The sequence below is a fragment of the Pteronotus mesoamericanus genome, unplaced genomic scaffold (assembly GCF_021234165.1).
Source record: "Pteronotus mesoamericanus isolate MK-2021 breed Mesoamerican mustached bat unplaced genomic scaffold, CSHL_Meso_final contig_82, whole genome shotgun sequence".
Classification (NCBI taxonomy): Eukaryota; Metazoa; Chordata; class Mammalia; order Chiroptera; family Mormoopidae; genus Pteronotus; species Pteronotus mesoamericanus.
The window spans coordinates 6,514,224-6,539,272 of NW_026555265.1; the positions used below are offsets into that span (position 1 = coordinate 6,514,224).

General features: G+C 38.3%; 1 protein-coding gene across 1 annotated transcript in view; it reads right to left on the minus strand.

Moving 5' to 3' along the window:
- Positions 1-25,049, minus strand: part of FGF12 (fibroblast growth factor 12) — a 492,718-nt gene that overhangs the window by 410,356 nt on the left and 57,313 nt on the right. The window lies entirely within an intron of this gene.

Sequence of the window (25,049 nt, forward strand, 5' to 3'; positions counted from 1 at the left end):
GATTGTCTTTGCCACTATGTGCTGTGTGATTTTGAATAAGTCATTTCCTCTATGGGATATGGTTTTCCTGTATATAAGCTAGAAAATCCCTAATAGTCCTTTCAATTTTAATTTTATGTAAGTCTAAGAAAAAAACAGACTTCTGTGGCTGAATATGAAGTGTCTACAAAAAACAAAAAGAGAGAGAGAGAGAAAGAATTAACTTGCTTGCTGTGTAGCAAATTATCTTCCTGGAGAACCAGATAATATGTGAACCCTAGGATATATTATTTCCCTTAAAATATCCCATTGAACATCGAGGGATCTCGCCCCTGTGTCCTACATGATAATAGAAATTACCTAATCTTCAGGATAACTTCATCCTATATTTATTTATGAAGACCCTGTTTCTCTAAAGAATTTCAAATGATAGCTAGTTGTTATTTTTTTTATCAGCTTTAGAAAAGCTTCATGACATAGAAAAGGAACACCAGAGATCTCAAAAAAGCCCACTTCTGCTCTGCAAAACTGGGATCTGGAGCCCGATGAGAGCAGATTCCACAGTTAGACCTGTGACAGCTGCGTGGCTGTTAGCACTGAGAAGGCAACAAAACACAGGCTTCCCTGCATTACTGGGCTCCCACACTTCAACTGTCAGTAGGAAATAATGTGCCAATAAACTTCTTTATTGATTCTTTGAGCATCAGCCCAGTCCATGAATACAAAGAGGTACAAAGGCAAATGATTGAAAGAGAAAATAATAAAAACAGAACATTGAAGAAATTTCAGTGGCTAATTTTATGTAGCCTTATGTAGTTTCCTTCCTTAGAATTACATGAGGTACTTGTTACAAGCACAGATTTCTTTCACTGACAATTTCAAGCACAATCTTAGATGGGAGAATCTAGGAGCATGCATTTCTAAAAAGCTTTCCAAGAGATTCTTACTAGTAACCCAGTGTCCTGTGGCCTGGCATTTGGAAACTACTAATATAGAGCAGCACCTTCATTTTATAGATAGAGAAATCTGGGATAGAAAGAATTTTCCCAATAAGTCAAGGTCATGCATCTAATAACTAAACAAAGGCTGAACCTAGAACTTGTGCCATCTTTCATGTACACTTAACCCTTTGTGGCACATGCTTTCTAATCACAACAACAAAAATCCACTTTTTTAATAGAAACTATATAAGTCCCAGTGTGATTCCAAACTTTATCCTTCATCCACCCCACAGCTGGAGCTATGTTTCCTTCCTGCAGGGTCATTTCCAGTCCTTGCTTCCCCCTTCCCCCCCCAAAAAAATTGTGCCTAATGACACAATTTACTCAGCTGGCTCCAGTCCTCATACTGGAGTTCATAGTATCAGGTCCTTCTTGCTATCAGCCCATCCCTTATCTCACCCCCCAGTTCCTAAACCATGGCTTTTTTTTTTTTGCCTTTTTTCTCCTACCAGGGACCTTTTTCTGCTACCCTGCCTCATACTCCAATGTCCCCTGTCCATTTGCTGGCCTTAATTTGCTTTTCAGTTTTCCTTTCATAAAGAAAAGGTATTCCTGAACCAGAGGTCAGTGGCTAAGCCCTATTACTCTAATGACAACTGTTGAGATATTTGAGATGGGCCCAGCCCAGAGCATTTATCACTACATGTAGTTCAACTGTTGGGATACAATGCTACTTCACCCAACGTATTATTCTTGGTTTCCTATGGTACATGCTTAACTATAACTGGAAAGCTTGATAATATCTTTTGTTAACCAAATTGCACTCTTTTTTTGCACCCAAAGCTGGATAATTTTACCAACCCTTGAACCACACTAGTTGACAAGTTTAGTACCAGGATGTTTCAGTCTACTAATTCGTGCCACATCTTGCTGAAAGTAAGTAGGCTTGTCTAGCTAATCTTGACCTCTGACAAATGCCATGTTACTTCCCACACTGTCCTATAATTGCCTATATCCCCTACTACATATAGCACATTGAAGGCAGGGAGCAAAGTCCATTTATTACATTTACCATTGTATTTCTAGATGTAAGGCAATGGAATAGAAACTAGGATACTCAAGAGAGAGCAAAAGGTTTTGCAATAAATAATGGAATGCAGGCCTAGGAAGTCTTTTTTGATCATCAGCTGCATGGCCGGGAGCAGGATGTGGGTGCCTGGGGTCCTCTCAGGTCAGCAGGGGTTGGGGGAGGGGGCTCATTAGTAAGAAAGAATCCTAAAGTTCCAGGAGTCCAGATCCAGCAGCAACACCTATTTCTTTTACTCATGTGGTAAATCACTGAACTGCTCTGTTTCAGCACCTGTGTTACAAAAGAACACAACTTGTAGATCTCTCAGGAGGACAATACAAACAAATTAGCCAATATTTACCAAATCATCTGAAAATTAACTGAACTCAATAGCTTTACACATACATTTTCTCCAGGTACAAGGAGTTCCTTTACCCTTATCTAATCCAGATGAGGGCAGAATGCGAAGGTGTGCTTCTACAGGGAAAAGTAAGTAGTCATTGAAAAGCAGAGCATGGAATCCAAATGCTTATGGAAACTTTTATTTTAACTGGATGTACATATTTCACTCATTAAACCATAGCATAACAATGTGCATATCTGTGGAAAAAAAAAGATTCTGACTGAATGAAAAACACTGCCAGAAAGACCACAAATGCATTAACCATTCCATTTTGGCCAAAGCACTCACTGTTCTCCCTCCCCCATAAGGAAATGTCTGTAAAATCTTGTTGGCACTAAGTTTCAAATGCCAAGAAGGCAAAATGACATGAAATTAGACAATAAATTCTGCTGAGTCTACTGTGTGATAACGGGCAGAAGGTAGGTGCCTAACACTTTCCTTGATACATAGTTTATGCTCAGTAACTTGTATTTCAGAACCCTAGAAAATTGATATTGAAATTTGCAAATATTTGTAGACCACTTTACAGTTGATAGATGTCTTTTTCTTTCAATTCTGGCTCATTTAATTCTCACCAAAACTCTCTAAGCATCATCATCCCCATTTACAATGAAGGAAATTAAGGTTTCGGGGTATATTGGTGTCCTAGTGCTGCCAGAACAAAGTGCCACAAACTGGGGGGCTCATAACAATACAAATTTATTCCCTTACAGTACTGGAAGCCAGAAGTCTGAAGTCAAGGTGTTGACATAGTTGATTCCCTCAGGAGACTGTGAGGGAGCCGGTCTTCTAGCTTCCGGTGGTTGCCAGCAACCCTTGGTGTTTTGTGGTGGTAGATGCATCACTCCAATCTCTGCCTTTTTCTCCACATAGTGTTTTCTTCTGTGAGTCCCCTCCTCTTATAAAGACATGAATCATTGGATTTAAGGTCTACTCTAAGCTAATATGACCTCAAATTAATGTAATAACATCTATAAAGCTCCCCTGTTTCAAGATAATATCCTTCCTTTCTTTCTTCCCTTATCTTTCTTTCTATATACACATACACACATGTTCAGATACACACATGTACATACATACATATACACACCTAACATCAAAAGTAGAAGCCAAACCCTTAGAGAGAACCGCTAACATCGAATTACCTGTCAGAGTGGATATAACACCTTATTTTCTACCAGAAAGGTATTCAATTGTTAATAAATAAATGAATAAATTTATGTATTTAAGAATGAAATAAGAGCTTAAAAATAATGGATTTTATGTATAAGTTCATAATTAGCAAGAAATAAGAACTGTTTAGAAAAATACCATGACTGATTACTATAATCACAAAACAATTAGAAATATTCTTATAATTATAGACCTGGAGAACATTGTGCTAGGTGAAATAAACCATTTGGAGAAAAACAAACATCATATGATTTCACTTATAATGTGGAATCTAATGAACAAACTGAACTAACAAGCAAAACAGAGACAGTCTTCATTGATAGAGAGCAGGCTGACAGCCAATGGGGGGTGGGTAGGGGATGGAGGGATGGAACAAAAAGATAAAAGGACTAATGGCCATGGAGAGCAGTGCGGTGAGGTTGTGGAGGGGTAGGGTATAAGAAGGATAAACGGTAATGGAAAAAAATACAATAGAAAAAAGAAAAAAATTGAAAATCAGAGCTATAACATGGTTTTGGAGCTGTCCAAAACACTTGGACTCTGCTTCAGTGTTTAGAATATTTGATATATTTTTCAGGTACCTCCATAGTCACAACTCTCTTTCCTTCAGGCCAAGTCTGTATTTGTGTTTAAGAATATCAGTGTCAAAATCATTAAGATTCCTGCAGATGTGATGCTAAAACTGATGTGATCACATATAAATATATCATAAAGCATTAATGTTTTGCTTAAGTAAACCTAGTAAAGCCCTATTAAGTTTGCAATGTCACTTTATAATCTTTAGTAACTTAACATTGGTTCCCCCAGATACACCAGGATCTAACTGCTTAATAAATTTTTATAATGGTCATGACTTGGCCTGAGGCTATGTATACACTATGCCAAAAACAAGAGAGCAATCAGTTATTTGATATCATTTAAGCCAATAAATTGATTCTTTAAAATCTTTGCTGAACCTTTTTTATTTCTGCTCTATTTTTATATGAGGAGAAAGGATTTATTGAAAGCGAGAGGCCTTCAACTTACTGCTGCAGAAAGGGTTTTTCTGTGGAACTTCTAAAAAAAGGCATGGATAAGACATAGAACTTACTATCTTTTAATTAAAGAAATCACATGATCTCATGATAAGACCTTAAAGATCACCCCATCATCAACCCCTAATTGAAGATATCTGTATCAAAGTACTCTGAAGATTTTGTCCTTACCTCAGAGATGGCAAACAGCTTTCTCTTTCTTGACAAATTTCACCAACTAACTACCTGGAGCAATGCATTGAAGATTCTGAGACTGAGCCTGGGATCTGGAGAATGAATGGCACATATGTACTTCCAAGAAATTTATAAACTCTGAATCCATGATACACTCAGGACGTTGGATACCATTATGCACAGAAAACCACTTTATAAAATATGTAATATGACTAGGAAGACATCATACAAATACTAGCACAAGTAGACTAGATCCTCCTAGACTGTTAGTTCTGAATATTTGGATATTTTAATCCATGGCTTCCTCATCTTATATGGCAGCCACTAGTCACCTCTGGCTACTTAAATTTAATTTAGTTAAAATTAAAGAAAACTTGAAATTTATGTCCTCGGTGTCTCCACAAGTCCCACATTTCAAGGGTGCAACTGTCAGCCATGGCCAGTGACTACAATGTTGGAAGCTCAAGTATAAAGCACTTCTATCCTTGCAGAAAGTTCTATAGAACAGCACTGCAAAATTTTCAGCACCCAATATAAAACATCATCATTTCATGATGTTGAAATCGTACAAGTCAACCCGTACCGAATGGGTTCATAAATCTCTTCCAAGATGACATTTCTTTTCTCCTTCATGAGTCAGGGATATAGATCTCCTGCAAATCTGTGGGTGTCTGTGGGCATGTCAGTCTTGATGTGGGGGAGGGAGAAAAGTCATAGCTATTGGCTGCTCTGCTTGTTGAATCCTCTGCCATGAGGTGATTTTGCTATGCTGGTCAGCAGAGGAGACTTCAGGGGATGTTTCCCCAATGACTCAGGTGTCCAGGAGAAAAATTAGATGTTATCAAAGAGGGCTGTCCTAAAACTCTGCCATTGTATAATCCCAAACTGAAAGCACAAAAGGCAACTAAGATATATTCTAGGAGGACAAGGTGTTTGTAAAGTCAGAGAGAGGAAAAGGGCAATAACAATGAGAGAGTGCTACTGACGAGGAAGGTGGGAGGAAGCCAAGGACCCACTGGGTGGCACAGAATTACCGGGCAAACCACTTCTGGCCTGATTATCATAGGTTGTCAGCTGAGCCCCACCTCAGATGACTGAGGACACATCTGATAAACAGCTATTGCCTTTATTCTTCTTTTTATCACATCTCTCTCCTGCTCCAGTTTCTTTGGAAAGGCAACGGAAATCATGCTTGATGCTGACAATGCTTTTGGCTGGTTTTGTAATGACACCGCAGGGGTGCCAAGTGCCTACTGCTTTCCTCTCAGGATCTCGCCTTTGGCCACCAATGCACCAGCTGCTGGGCAGTTTTCTTAACCCTTCCACTCATATTTCTTCTCAGCAAAAATACAACTTAAGCTCTGGGAAGACAGGAACTGTGTCTTATTGGTCTTTGTGGCCTGTGACAGGTCTAGCATAATGCCCCAAACAGCTGAAGCCAAAACGGCATTGACATTGCATTGTGAGCTCTGGAGTCTGATTGCATTGGTTAAGTTTTTTCTCTGGTATTGGCTGACTGTGCCTTTCAGAGTGAGATCTCTCAGCTCTAAGCCTCCTTTTCCTCTTCCTTTAAACTGAAACAATAGTATCCTCAGGACGTCATGGTCAAATTTTAAAGAGTTAATGAAAGTAAAGCTCTTAGCACAATGTATAACACAAGGTCAATACTCATAGTAATCATTGTCGGGTATTGGCTAAATACAAAGTAAACCCAAATGCTTAAATATGCTTTGTGCCTGATAATAGGAAGACCTGAAATATCTTCTCACACAATGTCCACATTTTTACATATGAGAAAACTGAGATGTACACAGGAAACAGCACATGCCCAAGTTCACAAATCAGTCTGTGGGAGAACAGGGGCTCCTTAGTGTCTGATTTTACTGTGTTATCCTTTGGATGTACAGAGCACACCATAGACAGTGTGTGGCGGGAAACGTCAGGTGAAGAAGTCTCTGTGTACAAACAACTAAAAAATTTAAGCCACAAAGAGTAGCATCTACAGTCATGCCCCGTCACAGTGTCAGTGAATTCATCTTCCCAAATGACAGACAATGACGACAGGATCCTGGAAAGCCTGTCTTTCAGGTGGGTAATACCACCGGTCACACAAAGTACTAAGGGTGGAGTTACTTTTCAACCTAAAGAACCTAAGATGGAGTGTTATCAACAGATGGTTCTGAGCACTTACTTTTTAAATTTATTAATCAAAACATGTTTGCACAAAAATTAGATAATATTTCTGCTTTTAAATACACATGTATATGTGTATATAAATGTATACACAAATATATGTGAATATACACAAATATGTGTTTATAAACATATACACAAATATATATGAAATAAATGAATACACACAATGCATATATGCCTACCATTTAATTCTGTATAGCACTGAAAAATGAAAGCCCAGCCTTCAACAGTTACATCTGCCATTATTTCTGTGGGTCAGAACTATGAAGTTTCCATAGGGGAAAGATAAATAGGCACTGGAACTAGCATTTACAAAGTCTTTACCTTGTCAAATAAAAAGTGCTAATAATAACACAAATTACTCAGTTCCATTCTTCTGTGTGCCTTACCGCACTCCCAGGACAGTAGGCCCTTGTGCAAGCATATTACAGCTCTTTCCCACCTCAGCCACACCTACGTGGCTTTAAATGAGTCCAGAGATCTTAGAAATGAAAATTGGGCTACACCAAATGCTGAAGAGGGAATAGATACTGAGAAAAATTAAGACAGGTAATATGCCAAGCATTCCAGTCGCAGTTTCACAGAGCATGTGCCTATCAAATGCTATTTATTTATTAATTGAGTATTTTATTTATTTAACAGAAGTTCTATGGTGCATAAGCCTGAAGAATTAAACGTGTCTTTGGTCCCACCACCTATGATTGAAATCTTCAAATACTGTTTTTAACAGCTGTGTGTGTGTGTGTGTGTGTGTGTGTGTGTGTGTGTGAGCTTCATTTGAGATCTTCAAATACTGTTTTTAATAGCTGTGTGTGTGTGTGTGTGTGTGTGTGTGTGTGTGTGTGTGTCTCAGCTTCATTTGAGATTTGAGATCACAGGCTGACAGAGCCAGAGGGGATCTTCAGGATCACAGAGTGCCTTTGAAAATTTTTAAGCAATGAAAATATGCAGATTCAAGTTGAAAAGGAATCTTAATATATAGAAGAAGAAAAAGCAATAAATGAGGTCTTTGGGGATTATAAGCCTTCAGTGTTTGGAGAATACTTAACCCTGAAACATCTGTTCTGAGTCTTAAATGGCAAGGGGCACAATTTGAAAACCAACGGTATATTCCAACTTAATAAGGAGTCTGAGACCCAAAGAGAGAAGAAACTTGTTAAGAAGGGGGAAAGCTGAGTCTCTAAAGAGGCTGCTCGCCTCCAGCCCAGTGTTCCTTCTATTATAACGTGCTAGATGGCTTTCCCATGTTTGCAAGTAGGCATTAAATGGTACAATATCTAAAAACTGCAATTCCTTCCAAGCTCATTTACCTATCATGGAAGAAGGACTTAGGGGCTGTCTCCAATGGCTCTTCTCCAAATTACAACGTGGACCCACGGAAAAGGTCAATTACAACTACGAGCAAATTACTAGATACATCTTTTTTTCTCCCTGTAGACACAGCTTAGTTAGCATTAAGGATATTATAAACACACACATGTTACTGAATCACTTGGTATAATTGGAAAAAATTTTCCACTGATCCTTTCTTACACTGACAGCAACGTTACTATTACATACTAATAAATCATATGAACATCTAGAAGAAGGCAATGACTGTGCACCCAATGACTTGGGCGAAGGGAGGAAAGGTTTCATTAAAACGTCGGCTGTAGCTCCGTGCACTCTGCAAACACACTCAAATGTCAACTTGTTTCAGAATTACTGCCATTTTATCCTAATAGCAAAGCACCCACTGGGAAATACCGAGAGGAAATAATAAACAATAATAGCTTTTAGCAATTGAATAATACATTTTATCCACGGATCTGAAATTTCTTTAGAAGCATTAACTAATTAAGTTTCACCACATGCCCACAAGGTAGGGATTAATTCCGTTTTATAGATGTGCTCATTTAGTATGAGTTGCAGCCCACGTTCGTGGGAGGATTGGGTAGGAAAAATTCCATTGAATTAAAATGTTTTCCGATTCACTGGGCAATGCAGCGATAACATGGCAGTGCCCCAAGTGATACCCAGGAGGCACTGAAGAATTAATGCACATCCAGAACAGCTCATTTAATACAGAGAAGCTTAAGAACCAAGAAAAAAAATGAACCCACCAAGATGTAGAAATCAAGCTCTAGTTATAAATGTATTTAAGATATTAGAAGGCAAAAGCTTGCTGGGAGCAGGGCTTTCACAGGTGTATTTTATGTATGACATTATAAGTAAAGATGGACCCCAATAGTGGGAAGTTATCCAGGACCACGAAGCCCGGAGATGTAAGAGGAGGAAGCTCCTAAAAGATTACCAATGTATCTCCCTTGTGCCACAGAAAGTAGGAGGCTCCCCGAATGATGGGGGCTGCCCGCTCCACTCAGTCAGGGCAATTCTGCATAGACTCTGTTAAATATGTGAGTAAGTAAATACAAATTTTGGTTGGTGAAAGTTCATTTTTCTTGATACAAATGTTTCTAATTAGTGTAAGGTAAACTACAGTTGACAGGCCAAACCTGGCCTGCAGCCTATATTTGTATGGGCTTAGAGTAAAAGATAGTTTTTGCATTTTTAAATAGTTGGAACACGATAAAAGGAACAATATTTTGCGATAAGTGAGAATCATATGAGATTCAAATTTCAGTGTGTGTAAATAAAGTTTTATTAGAACCCAGCTTTGCTCATTCGTTTGTTCATTGTCTGTCTATGGCAGCGTCCATGCTGTGACAGGGTTAAGTAGTGGCAATAAAAAACACATTTCACTTAGCCTCAAATATTCACTCTCCAGTTTTTTACAAAAGAACTTTGCTGACTCCTTCTCTACATGACGTATCTCAGAGATAAGTTACATATTCATATGTCTGCAAGCCCTGACCAGGGTGGCTCAGCTGGTTGAGCATCACTTGCAAAGTGAAAGACTGGCAGGCATATGCCTGGATTTCGGGATTGGTCCCTGGTCAGGACACGTGGGGAGAGGTAACCAATCAATGGCTCTCTTTCACATTGATATTTCTCTTCCTCTCTTTCTCCCGCCCTTCCCCTCTCTCTAAAAATAAAAAAATAAAATCCTTAAATATACATACATATGTCTGCAAATAGATTACTTTTTATTTATAGATAATCAGAATTCAATTCTGTATCTTATTTACACATTTATGAGCTTATCAGACAGTTTCATCCAAGATATCAAGTTGTCTGAGAATTTTTCCTGACTGCTCAACAATCACTACTCTCTTCGAAAACCATATTTATATAGTTCTCCATTGTTTAAAACATTTTCATAGCCATTATTGCATTAATCTTCCACAAAAACCAGATGAGGTGCTCATGGAAAGAACTACAGTTTCTGCTTTACAGAGAGGGAAACTGAGGCTTGGAGTATTCAAGTGACTTTTCTAAGAGCATGGAGCACTAAGCCAAATATTCTTGCCCTGACCCAGAACCCAGGCACCCCTGGGAAAACAGTGCTCCATCTAAAGGAGAAAACATAGTCATGGCTGAAACTGGAAAAGCCATGTAATAAGTGTGTAATATATGTAATAAGTGTGACATTATAAAAACACAAGTTCTAATTCTTTCCCATGCAGAGTTGCCTTTGGAAGGCTGCCTAGGAAGGATTTTGTCTCTGGTTGGCTGAAGAGAGAGTTCAGGGATACTTACTGTATTTGTTTTATATTTGTGCCATGTGCATATATTACTTGTTCAAAAAATAAGATTTTTATATTTCTAAACTAATGGAGGATAACCAATGGCAGTATTTCCTGCTAGTATGAACAGCCTCTTTCTTTTTGAGAAAGGACTTCACATGGTTCCAACTGGCCCCGAGGAAAAGAGAACTTCCAATTAAATGTTAATCTAAGGTCAGTGTAGCACTTGACCAGAAGCCCATTTCAATGGGTCATTTATTTGTAGCTTAAAGGAAATGACGGAGGCATCACGGCTCCCTGTCACCAGGCCAGCGCTGGCAGGCAGCTGAGGAGGGGCTTGAAGGGAAGACCTGACTAATCCACCTGGGGTCAAGCTCTTTTTTTTTCTGTTGTTCCCTTTTCTTTCTTTTTACTACTAAACACTATGACTTACAGTAAGACCAGCTGTCAGTCACATTTTCTTACCAGTAACAAATTGCTTTGCAATATATTCACAATCAATACATGTTTCTTGAAGAAATGATGTTGCCCAAAAGAGTTTGCAATCATAATTTTAAAAAATAATTCAGATCAGAGTGAAAATCGCTAAGGTAATTCTTTAATCTTTTAATCTTCAGAAAACAATTGGGAATTCTCCAGAATAGATTATCTGTCTATATCTCTATCTATCTATCTATCTATCTATCTATCATCTCTCAGTAGCAAGAATACCTATCATTTGTTGATCTAGGCATCCTGGAGAATTATAAAATTGAAAACCATTATTACCGAATGGGGACTATTGCAGATAATCTAGTCCAATTGTCTTAATCAGTAAGGGAACTGCCACCAAAGAGGATTTTGTCCAGTATGAGTCTTGGAAGTAAAGATTATGTATACATTCAATTGGCCTGCATTCTAGTCTCAACCTATATATTGTTTTATTGTTGTTCAGTTACAGTTGTCCCCTGCCCTGCCCATCCCCACCTCCCACATTCAATCCTGTCCCACCTCCTTGTCTTTGTCCAGGGGTCCTTTGTACACGTTCCTTGATGACTCTCCCCCTTCTATCCCCCATTAACCTCCTCCCCTCTGGTTACTGTCAGTTTGTTCTTTATTTCAATGTGTCTGGTTCTATTTTACTCACTTGTTTGTTTTGTTGATTAGGTTCCACTTATACCTAATCAACAAAGGTATCATATGGTCTTTGAGATCATATGGTCTTTGTCTTTCACTGCCTGACTTATTTCACTTAGCATAATACTATATTTTTAATCTTACCAATTATCAGCTATACTTCATGCAAATAATACTATCTCTCAACCCTCTCCCAGAACTGTCATGTTATGTTCTTCCCCCTTGTTCATTCTAAATGATATGAGTGGCCTTTCCTCTTATTTTTTATATTCATATCATGCCCACTCTTGAAGGCTCGAGCTCTCCGAATTCCTATGAAACTTTATCGGTGGCCATCTCCAATGGCATTTATTTTTTATTAATCTGCCCTTCTGGTTTTCACTGTTCAATATGAGTGATAGGATTATGAATAATTTACACATTTTGATTGTTGCTAGACCAAATCTTAAAAGGTAGAAAAGACTGGTATGTGATTGGAGGGTTTTGGTACCTTAATTTTGGTGAAATAATAGAATAAAAAGTTAAATTCCCACACTGCAATAAGCAGCATCAATTAGTTCTCACAAAATAAGTGGGTCTTGGTTGCACAGGAGCTTTCTTGCTCAGGGGCATCACCGACACCCTCCCTACTTGAAGGGTGACTTGAGTAACTTTACAATGTTTAAGTTTAAAAGGACCTAAGGGACCTGCCATGCCAAACTTCCCGTCCTACACATAAAATAGGGAAACCTAAAGAGGTAAAGTGACTTACCCAACACTAAAACTTAGGTCTTTAGTGCTGTATGCCCATACATTCTCCCATCAATCATACTTCCTTTTGTAACAGCCCTTCTTGGTGATGTCCATTCCCAAAACCTAATATGTGTTTGGGTGCTTTGTTACTGTTAATATCAGGTACGTACATTTTTAGAAGATTCCTCCAGAAACCATAACCTCATTAAATAGCTTAGTCAGGACGTACCTCAGGGATCATGGAGTCTTATATAAATTCCCTAAAATTTTCAGATTTTGTCTTCAGCAGAGTGAGGGTGAAACAGAGCCTGATTAATCCAACCCTCTCTCTGAATAAAGTCACAGCTCTTCCATTCATATCTGTGCAATTGTTTTTCTGGACCCAGCTCCCAACTTAATGTTTACCTCTGTTTTTATTGTATTGCAGTTTGACTCGCTAAAAATAAACACAAGTTTTTATTTAGTCATGGATTCAACAAATGTTGTTATCATATATCAGCCCCTGCCCTACCCTTAGGCCAATACAGTCACTTCTACTACTATTAAAAATAATATAATCAATAATTACTACTAATGTTAAACGTTCCCTGTATCTCAGTTACTGTGTGAGGCATTTTACACACATCTCTTCACTTAAAATGTTAAATGGTTCACTCAAAGCCAAGGACTGCAAATAAAGATCAAGATTTTAACCCAAGTCTGTCATTGTCCAAAGCCTGAGCCTTCAAGAGACCTCAGTTTTTCTCTCGATCGACTTATGTCTAGTGTAAGGGGGAGACATTTACCACAATGGCTAAAGCAATGTGGTGCAAGCTATTATTTAGGTAAATATACAGTGTCACTGAACATAGAAAGAACTCTAACTTTTCTGAGGGTAGTTAAATAAATTCTAAAGGAATATATGGCATTTGGGCAGAATTATAAAGGATAACTGTAAGTTTTCAAGCAAACAAAAGAAAGAGGACAGACACTTCTTCAAGGAGGACACACAGAGGGCCCAAAAACACATTAAAAAAATGCTTAATATCACAGCCATTAGAGAGAGGCAAATTAAAAACACCATGCGATACCACTTCACACTGGTCAGAATGGCCTTCATTAACAAATCAACAAATAAAAAAACAACAAGTGCTGGCACGGTTGTGTAAAAAAGGGAATCCTAGTGCACAGTTCCTGGGAATGCAGACTGGTGCAGCCATTGTGGAAAACAGTATGGAATTTCCTCAGAAAACTAAAGATGGAACTGCCTTGCCATTCAGCAATACCACTACTGGGACTATACCCTAAGAATCCTTAAATACCAATTCAAAAGAACCTATGCACCCCAGTGTTCGGAGCAGTATTATTTACAATAGCCAAATGCTGGAAACAACCTAAGTGCCCACCAGTAAATGAGTGGATCAAAATCTGTGGTACATATTACACAATAGAACACTATGCAGCAGAAAGAAATGAGGAACTTCTACCCTTCAGGACAGTGTGGATGCAACTGGAGGACATTATGCTAAGTGAACTAAGCCAGGCGATGAAAGACAAATACCATATGATCTCACCTATAAGTGGAACCAGAGACTCAGAAATAAATAACAAACTCACAGTAACCAGAGTGGCAGAGGTAAGGGGATAATGGGTGAAAGAAAGGGAAGGGGCAAGCAAAGGAACATGAACAGAGGAGTCATGGGCATGGACAATAAGGGGATTGACTGTGGGAGTCGGGGAGATGGGGTAGGAGTGAGCAATGGGGAAAAAGGCTGAACAATAATAAATTAAAAAAGAAAAAAGTTTGCAAAAATACAAGAGAAAGAGGGCATTGTGGATAGAGGCAACTCTATGGAAAAGGATGCATTGCTTTAAAAAATAGCTTGTTTGGGGGACCGAAAGAAGTCTGGCATAATTGGAGCAAGTAATGACAATGGCTCTTGCTAACGTTAAAGAGGCAGGCAGGGTCTTGTAGGCCATGCAATAGAGGTGGAACCTTGCCTGCAGAAATGGATCATCTACGAAGGCTTTGAAGCAGAGTGACATAGTCAGATTTCAGATTTAAAAATATCACAGTGGTGTGGAGCATATAGTAAATAAAATCAGAGTATCACTGGTAGATACTCTGATACTCTGATAGAGAGACAGGAATCACAATTGCACTACTGATAAAAAATGAAAACTTGAACTAAGGTAATGGTGGTGGAAGTGTGAAACATACTAAAGGGATGTTTAGCAGACTGAATCAACTGGACCATATGACCAATTAGATATGAAGGGCTAAAGAGAAAATAACCTAAGGTGATTTTCAGGTTTCTGGATAATAAGAAACCATTAAACAGGGTAGATAGAAGCGGAGTTGGAGGGGAAAGATAACAAGCCCAGTTTTAGAAATGCTGACTTTGGTGCCCTTGGGGAACATCCAGATACAGATGTCAACCCCACAAGAAGCAAGATAGCAGCCCCATGAGAATGGAGCATCAGGTAGGTCTGGAACGCCAAGTAGGGGTCATCAGGATATAGGTGGTAATTAAAGCCAATCATTTGTTCAACAAATACTTATTGATGCCTACTGGGTGCCAGAAACTGTTTCAGATGCCAAGGAATAAGCAGTTAAATAAGTAGGTTTAAAAAAAAAAAGCCCCACTCTCTTGGGCCCAACATTATAGTAGAGGTTAGATTGCAGAGCCCACAAATCCGCAATTACAAATTGTTTTAAGTGCTGTCAGGGAAAAGTATAGAGTACTATAAAAAAGAATAACTGGGTGGAAGGTGGGGTGGTCAGAGAAGAACTTTCTGAGATATGTGACATTTAACTGAGAACTAAAACCTAATAAAGGGCCAGGTAAGTGAAGACCACTCCAAGTGAGAACAGCACATGTAAAGACTTGAGGCTAGAATTGGATGTATTCGAAATACTGAAAGAAGGTGGACGTTATTGGAACATAATGCATGAGTCCAGGGTGGAGAAGTAGGAAGAGATGAGTTCAAGAAGATATTCCAAGGAAGGTCTGTAGCTTGAGTCACAACATCAATTAATCAATTAATCAATCATTCCCTGTGATATAGGAAATCAAGGCATAATTAGGGGTACAGGAAAAGAAAAGCCTATATAAGAAACATATTTTTACAATCCAAACATGGTATGGTATGTACTAATGAGCCTCTTCCTCTCAGTTAATATGAATAAAGGAGCTGTCATTCATGGTTAACTTCGCCACCAGAAGTGTTCTTTTCTGGGAGATGGAGAAGGGATTGATTAGGTACTTCTGTGAGACTGAAGACCTCATGGAATGGAGAAACAAAATTTGGTATATCCATACAATGAAATACTATTCAGACATAAAAAAGGAATGAAATATCAATAGTATTACAACAGAGATGAACTTGAAGACATCATAGTAAATAAGCCAGGCACAAAAGGCCACATATTGTATGATTCCATCAATATGAAATGTTCCAAATAGGAAAACTCTTAGAGACAAAGGAGATTGTGGTTGCCAGGGCTGGGGTGAAGGGGAAATAGGAAATGACTGCGTAATGGTTATGGGGTTTTCTTCTGCAGTGATAATAATGTTCTGGAATTTGATAGTGGTGATGGATGCACAACTCTATGGATGTACTAAAAACCACTGAAGTGTACACTTTAAAAGGGTGAACTTTATGGGATGTGAATTTTATGACAATAAGGATGTTACTAAAAAAATCTCATGGGATTCCTCCCTGCATTCTGTTAGTCTTAACAGATGATAGACAGGCAAAAAGACCAATCTAGATAGAATGCTTACGTAGAATTTTACCAGAATTAATTTTTTAAGCTGATATTACATTTTATGATCTGTGGCTGAATGAGTTATGTCTGCATTTAATAATGACTTTTGAGTTTCATTCAGTTCCATAAGATTTTTTACCTGGAAAGATGATGAAAAATTTTTCAGTAATCTATCACATAAATAATATGAGCAAACTGGAGTCCATGTGTCTTATAAAACATTGCCACTTACTACCCTATAAAGGTATTATCAAGGAGTCTCATCCCTTGTGCTAAATGGTAAGGATGATAGATTTAAAGACGAGGCAGAATCATAATATACCAGAGCTTTAATGAGGCTTTGGACTCTACTCACATCAGTGAGCCAGAAAATGTGTTCCACATGCAATTTATCCTTCAACTACTAACCTACTAGTTTATTTCAGTCAAGAAAATTGGCAGGGATTTAAATTTATCTAGCATTTTAAAAACATCCAAGTTTAGATTTAAAATTTTACTGTATTTCCAATTTAAGAAATCCAGTGGCTTATCAAAATGTTGAATTGTCCTAATGTCAAGTACTCAGGAAGTATTGAGAAACAAGTATTGTTAATAATTTTTCAGTTTCCTCTTGATGATTAAGAATTAACAAGTGGTTATCTGAAATGTATATCAACCTGGGCAAACATGGCCTGATACTTATTTTGGATGTTTAGAGAAAAATAGATACATGAATATATATGATGGAGATTGCATCAAATTAGTAAAATTTTTAGAAAATAAGATGCAAATAAATAAATAAAAAATAAACTGATAAGCAAGGAAACTAAGTAAGGGAGTTATTTAAGAAGAAATAGGTTGAGAATATTTACAAATAAAAATAGGTTAGTACTTTATAGGTCTCAAAGGATTTTCATATCTGTTATTTACAAATAAAAATGGGTTAGTATTTTATAGGTCTCAAAGGATTTTCATATCTGTTTGATCTTCACATCTGTTCTTTGAAATAAGCAGTGCAGGAAGAAAGCCCCATTTCACAGAAAAGCAAACCAAACTTACCAAGGTAAGGCCACTAGGCAGACTCACACTTCCTGTAAGGGGCACATCCAGATTTATATCAGCTCACATCTCCTGACATCAAGTCCAGTGTGTTTCTGACATAAACCAGTTCCTATCATTATTTTTAGTATTATTATTATTAATTTTATTTTCATTATCACATGATTAAAAAGATAGACACAAACTACAGATAGAAAGTGAATAGTGCTTTATAGTATAATAAAAATGGCCTACAGTATAAAACTGATTGTTGGCCTAGAAGGTAATGTATTTTTTTAAAAATATTTGTTGATTTTGTTGGTTTCATCATTGCTTTGGTTCATTCCATTCAAAACAATCAAGGCCTTAAGATACCCGTATACGCACAAGATGAGTACTCCCCCACTGCATGGGCAAGGCTTAACTACCCAGCCTTGCAGGAACAGAGAATATTTAGAATTCTTTTAAGCTCATGGAATTTCGAATTCTCACATCATTAGTGTTTCTGCTTTGGCCGGAAACAAATCCTTTTTAAAACCTACCAATCTTCCATCTTTTGTTGTTGTTTCTTCTTCTCCCACTAGTTAAGCAGGTCCCAAATAAATGATAATTGCTTTGATTGAGGTCATTTACTTGTGCTTCTGCTCTGTTCTCCAAAATTTAGGAGAAATAGGAAAAAATGGATGTAGCATCAGAAGAGAGAAAGAAGGGAGGAAAAATGAAGACAGTAAAATAATTTATCCTGGAGGTTAAGGCTTTCAATTGAGTAGTAATCCAATATGAACTAAATTTACAGTATTGGGCTAGAAGGCAGTTAGGGACTTCCTTGAACTTGAGGTTGATTAATCTCCAAAATGGATTCTCAAGTAGATCAATAAACTCACTCTTGGAATTATTTTAAGTCATTATTATCTTTGGGAGACAGAATAGATGTTGAGTACAAAGAAAGGGGAATTTCGATGTTGAGAAATCACTAGAGCACTACCAGGGTGTCAAAATTAAACACATTTGAGTCGGCCTACCCTGCTGCAAATATCTCAGCTCTTGGATCAATACATCTATATTGGGCCATCACCTGATTAAACAGATAGTCCCCAGGCAGAGGGAAATTTATTACTGTGACCCAGCAAGTGATCTCCTCCACCCCGCATCTGTCAGCAGAGGACTAATACCCAAAGCCAAAACCTCAGCCACTCCACAATGGAAGTGACCGTAATAAATGGGGTGACTCAATATTAATGTGCACTCACCAGGCAGGGACGGATTGGCCCTCTCAAAGTACAGGAGACCCCATATTGATTAATTTCCCCATAAGAGTTTGGCTGCTTAATTAAAAACAGTTTTTATTCTTAACTCATAGATTACCTTGACAATCTAGTTTTTTCCTTCTATTTTAACTAGGGGTTGTAATAAATATCCTGGGTTTTGTATGTTATTAAAAGTATACAGAATTTCATTTTAATGTTTTCACTGATGAATTTTTTCATATGAAATAGTAGTCTTTTTTAAATTCAGTTTAAGTTTCCTCTCAGGAATATTCCATTCCTGATATTTTTCTTCTGGGGAAAATCATTGGTTTTGAAGCAAATGGTTTATCTCTGATAACTTGGCAAAATGCAAATCTGTCCCCTGCCTCTCTTACCTGTCTCATTAAGGAAACCATCTTTTACTCTGTTACAGGCTACAAGCAAGAGGAACCAAGGAGAATCATGGGGAAAGCAACAAAGAGAGAAAAATACCTTCTATCATATAAATCTGACTGTGTCCCATGTCCCATATCCCCAAAATTACACACATTCAAAACTCCTCTTTGCCTGCAGAACAAAGTTTGAATCCTTTATTAACAATTACAAGGCCTTTCAGAAACTTGTCTCTACCTTTTTCTTGTTCCCCAGTCTCTACCACCTACCTATACAAACTCTGCATTCCAGAGCTATCAACAGAATTATGTCTACCTTCTGAATATGGTGTACTGTTCCACATCTTCATGCCTTCCCACCTGCCACTTCCACTACTGAAGCTGCCAGCCCCTCCCCTCATGCCTGGCTTCTGATGAACTCCCACTCATTCTGAAAGAGAGTTCCCATCTGTGGTGCTTCCGTGAGCCACCCAAACAACAGCCCACTCCCTTTTGCATGTGCCAACCTTCCACCTATCATTTACTCCATCATTGCATTTATTCTACCTCACTGTAATAATTTGTTCTAAGTATATTTTTCTCATCAATCTGTAGGTTTCTTCCAAACAAGACCTGCGTATTGCTCAACTTTGTATCATTAACAATTAGCAATGTCACTGGCACATGGAAGTGTTCCATAAAAGATTGTGAATGAAGCTGAACTATTCATGACTTAAAGGAGGAAACAAAGTTTTTAAAATATAAACTAAAATAACATGTGCTGTGTTAATATATGTCTAAGGAGACAATCCTGGCTTTAAAAATTCTGTCCTGTCATAAACCATAGGGTAGTTAGAGAATATCCCGATTTCTATTGACAAAATATGAATAACATAGACAAAAATGTAATTAACAAGTTTTATTGATCAACATTTAGTGCTAAAACAGTGAATAACATTAAGTTAAACTTACTTCAGTCCTAATGTCTCATGTTGCCAGAAAGATGTTGGTAATGTAAACATCAAAAATAAGGGGACTAAATGGTAATGTAAAGAAATACAATGAAGATTTAAACAACAGTTGTCAGCTGAAATCTTATATCTCTGCCTTTTATATTCATATACAAAGATATCAACTAGAAGCTAAAAAGAGTAAATTTAGTTAAAATCCCACAATCAAAAAAAAAAAAAAAACACATCCAAATTACTTGGGTCAATGAATCGGCAGAAACAATCCCAGGGCTGAGGAATGTCAGTACACTAAGCTTCTCAGACTAATAGACACTTGGTGCAGTCTTGGGGCTGGATTTGCAGGTGGGGTGAACTGGGTACCAACCAGCTGTGTGAACATGGGGAGGTGGCTTCTGTCTGAACTATACTTCCTTCTCTGTAAGATAAGGAACCAAGATAACATCACTGAGGGCCCCCACCGCTCCCATGATATCAGGCCTGCTTCATGTTATAGAAAATGATGAAGGAAGTTGAGTACTAGCTGTTGGTAAGTGACAAAAAATAATAGATATCCTTCTAAATTTAACCCTCCCATCCTTCCCTTCTTCTTCAAAGATAAGCAAAAAACAAAATCAGTTAGTTTTCTTATAGGCAACACATTTAATCTGGATCAGTAAAACATTGAGTCTAGCGCATTATTATTGTACGAAATGTGTTCAAAACACTGTTACTTTGGGTCACTCTGGAAGAGGTACATCCTTTTGTTATACATAGAAATGTTAAGCAACTAATGTCATATTTAAAATATTTACATAGGATTTATAGTTTTCCGAAGCATTCAAATACAGTATCTCATTTAATCCTCAAAAAATCTCTGGTAGTCAAGGTTCTTTAGACATTAGGCATTAGACAGATAACAGAACTGGAGTTCAAAAGGGCCAGCATATCACCCAGGTCAGACAACTGTTAAATGCAGAGCGAAGTTTCAATGCTCATTATCTAAATTTCAAATTCAATCCTTTCAGTCACATTATTCATGCAGGGGATGCTGCTAAGTGAGAGGAAAAGGGAACAAAGGATTGATTTATACATTCAAGAAATATTTTCCAGGTACCTAGTATATGCCAGACACCCTACTAGGTGCCAGGGAAAAACAAACCCTACTCCATCCTGCCCTCCTGGACTCCCAGCCTGTACCCATACAGGGGAGACTCAAATGGAGAGAACTAACTAGATGATCAGGGCAAATGTCATACCTGCCACGGAGAGATACAATAAAAGAACTATGGCAGTGCACTGTCTGAACAATTCACTCTGTTTATGAGAATCAGAGCGAGTCTCAGGTATTTAGCTGGACCTTGGTGAATCAGAAGTATTTCAACAGAGACACTGGAGGGGAAGACATGCCAACGTAAAAAGAAAAGCATGTGTCACAGCTCAGATGGCGAGAGTGCAAGGCTCACCTAAGGAGGTGGTTCTTCTGGCCAATATAGTAAGATGAAGACCGAATGGGCACCAGCTTTGTCCAGAGAAAGCCAGGCCAGCTCTGAGCTGCACAGTCAAGCCCCCTCCCTGTGCTCTAATGCTCCAAACTTTCCCTAAGAGGACGCCTACTTGTTTTTGGTTTCAGAATAGCCTTAAAGAATGTTTCTCAAAGTGTGTTGTCCGCATCTGTAGCATCAGCATCACCCAGCAACTTGGCGAAGTGCAAACAATCAGGCCCCAAGTGCAAACAATCAGGCCCCGGTCACAAACCTACCAAATCAAAAGCTCTGGGAGTGGGGCCCAGCACTTTGTTTTAACAGTTATACAGGTGAAAAGATTTCTTCTGCCAATTTGAATGTCTTCCTTTTACCATAAGGTATCAGTTCTAGCCCAAAACTACCTGAGCCACCACCCTAAGTCTGCAGAATAAACCTCTGTGTGTGTGTGAGTGTGTGTGTGTGTTACGTTTGGTGACCAAAGGTAAAATGGACTATTTGGGAATGAACTTGGAACTTACACTGAGATACAGAGTCACCGCTGTTCAGAACTATCGTTGATTTGAGTAGATGCTATCTATGGCCCTACTCTCCCTTGGATAAATTTCTCTTGTGACACAGAACTTAATCTTAGCCATTCTATAACACCATATTTCAATGGCTCACAAATGGGAATTGAAAAGTACTCTTTATGGAACACCTGTGTCACATTCAAGTGTGACAATTACAAAGGAGATGGAAGGCACATCCATTTTTCTGCAAACTTCTAGTTTAGCTTAGAACTGGTTGCAATCCAATTTGATAACTAATCACCAAGTTCCCTCTATGTCATCACCATGATTAGGCAGGAGGTAGTGATGGGTAATAATTGCAGTTCTTGTTTCAAGGAGTTCACGGGCTGGGTTTTTTTTTTATTGGAGTGCTCAAAAACTGCTCTCACTTTTCCTCAGCTACCCCAGGCATTTCTCTGATTCTTACCCTTAGGAATTCCTTCCAAGAATGCTTACCCAGGCTCACTGTCTCTGCCCACCAAAACCTGTCAAAGCCGGCCTCAGATGCCACAATTTTCCCCTCAACCACATATAATCTCCTCTTAGACAATACAGATCAAAGAATTATTTCTCTTTTACGGAGCTCTGGGGCCCTCTGGGAACATTGTCCAGATCGGTATTACTGAAAATATTTTCTAATGGGAGAAAGAAGGGGAAGGGTCCAGACTAGGAACATCTATAAAGGACCCGTGGACAAAGCCAACAGCGGGAAGGGTTGGCTGTAGGTGAAGGGCGTGGTAGAGCAGAGGAGAGTAATAGGGGCAATATGGGGACAAGTGTAATTGAAACACAATAAAAAAATTGTTAATACAAAAAAAATTCTCATTAGTTCCTATAAGTGCCATAAGAAAATCTTGATCACATTATTTCTAATTAAGAAAAAGACAATGGATCAAATTTTCATTAAACCAGAATAAATAGATAAAACTCCTTTTGATACCTAGTCATCATTTTGGAATTCTTATGGTGATAGCGTCACCCGGACGTTACGAATATTTCATGTTGCATAACAAATATATGAAGGGCCTCGGGATTTTGCCATTGCATGAAGAGATAAGGGATAATTATGTTACTTATGAATTTTAGACTTGGAAGTACCTTTGAAGGAACCTAGTGTTTGGGGGTCAAGTAAGAGGGCTAGGAGTAAGCTGCAGGTTATCTGGTTGTGCTTCTTAAGGCCTTAACTAGTATTAATGGGTAATATGTCATAATATCGCACAGGAAGCAAGAATTATTTTTGAGATAATTGATTGCTACAAGATAATTTTAGAAAAACAGAGTTTATTTGTTGCCTTTTGCTTCCAAGAATAGCTAAAATCTGACATGGATCTACATAACAAAAGCAATACAATAACATTTTGAATTTACACATGATATTATTAATGTGATATTTCAATTAAGGTTCACAATAGCTCTGTCCTGCCACAGTTTCTTGCCATAGGTGGGCATTCAATACATCCATGAGAAAGGACAAAACACATAGTAGGAAGGTTAAAGATTATTAGCCCTCTTTTACAGATAAGAAAATGAAGCTGAGAGTGGGCAAAAGTAAAAGAGCCTGGGAATGGTTGCTCTGGAGCAGAACAGAAGACTTGAATGCAGCCCATTCCTTCCCCCACACATGCTGCCTCAGGTAGGACAGACCTGAGTACCACTCCTCTCAGCGCATGTCAAAGAGGTTCACAGCCTTCATATGCGCAAGAGAAAGAGTGTTCTCATGAGGCTTCCCTGATAACCTCTAGCTGTGCAGAAAACCCCACAGCTCATCAGCCATTTCTGTCAAATCGGAGGAGGAAAAAAATAGTCAACCAGATTGATTGACCACATCTTTCACTTTTCAAAGGAATGTTACAGTTTTCCACCTCAATTTCTGAAACAATAAATAAAGAATCTCTGAAACAATAAATAAAGAATCCTTCCAATTCTGTACTTAAGAATAAAAAACCCAGGCTAGAAATTAAAAAATCCATACTAACATAATGCAAAGTATGTGCTGTACAGAATATAAAACATTTTATGGAAGTCCTACTTCATGCATCCATGTATATAACATTCATAATATGAATTCCTCTCCAAATTCTTCATGTGCAGAAATGTCTGCTAGCTGACCCACAGCTATCCTCACTGCTCCTCATTAACACTCTCTATCACTGGCAACAGCAATGCACCCAGCTACTTGTACCTGCTGTGCTCTTCCAGATAGGCCTTCAAATTCAAGCAAAATGATTTTAAGGACTTAGGGAAATGAGAAAGTATTCCACTGGTCAGCCCTCCTGCTGCCCTTCTCTTTTTCTCCCTCTCTGCCTGAAACTCAGAGGTGGTGATTGGAGCTGCAAGACAGGCATTGTTTGACCATGAAGTGACCTTAAGGATGGAAGCCACTCAATAGGAATGGCAGAACAGAAGGGCAGAGGAAAACAGAGAGACTGATAAAACCATATCACCATCAACCAGCCTTGGATTGCCTACCTCTTGACTTTTATGTTAAGGAAAAAATTATTCTATTTAGTTTAAGTCACAATTATTTCAGATCTCAGTCACTAGTTGACCAATTTAATCATAATTTACAAATCCCCCCAAATATGGACAAAATAAAAAGTCAGAAAAACTTTACAAATGAATTTTAGAATTAAAGACCAACTGAGTAATAGATGGGCCAGTGTTCCGTACCAACATCAACTAAAAGAAGCAGATAATTTTCCCTAAATAGGCAACCAGAAATGGAACTTCATCAGGAGTCTGAGTCATGCCAGAAAAAAAAAAAAGATGATGGTGTTTGGAACCCTGCATAATGATGCAACAGAAGTGGGGGGTGAAGGGTGGAGAGGTGAATTGAGGCATGAGAATTTTAGAGTGAAAGATTCATGGAGGTAGAGAGAAAGGCAAGTTGGAACTTAAGAGGATAGTGTTACCAGCCCCCAGAGACCAGGAGCCGGAAAAGAAATTACCTTACCTTGGTGGCTCCAGAAAAGTAATTCTTTCTCTTACAATATCTGGCACAAGACTCAAACATGGGTATGTGTTCAAGAAATGTATGTTGATTAATTTATAGCTACCCAGAAAACCAATGACTGAAGCTCACCGGGGAGGCTTATCCTCAAAAGACTGCATGCATGAGGCACACTGTTTCACCCCAATCCTTTCTCACTCACCTATTGCTGTCTGTCCCTAAAGAACACCAGATGGAAAGGGGGAAAGATAATCACGGGGATGTAAAGTAGAGCATAGGAAATACAGT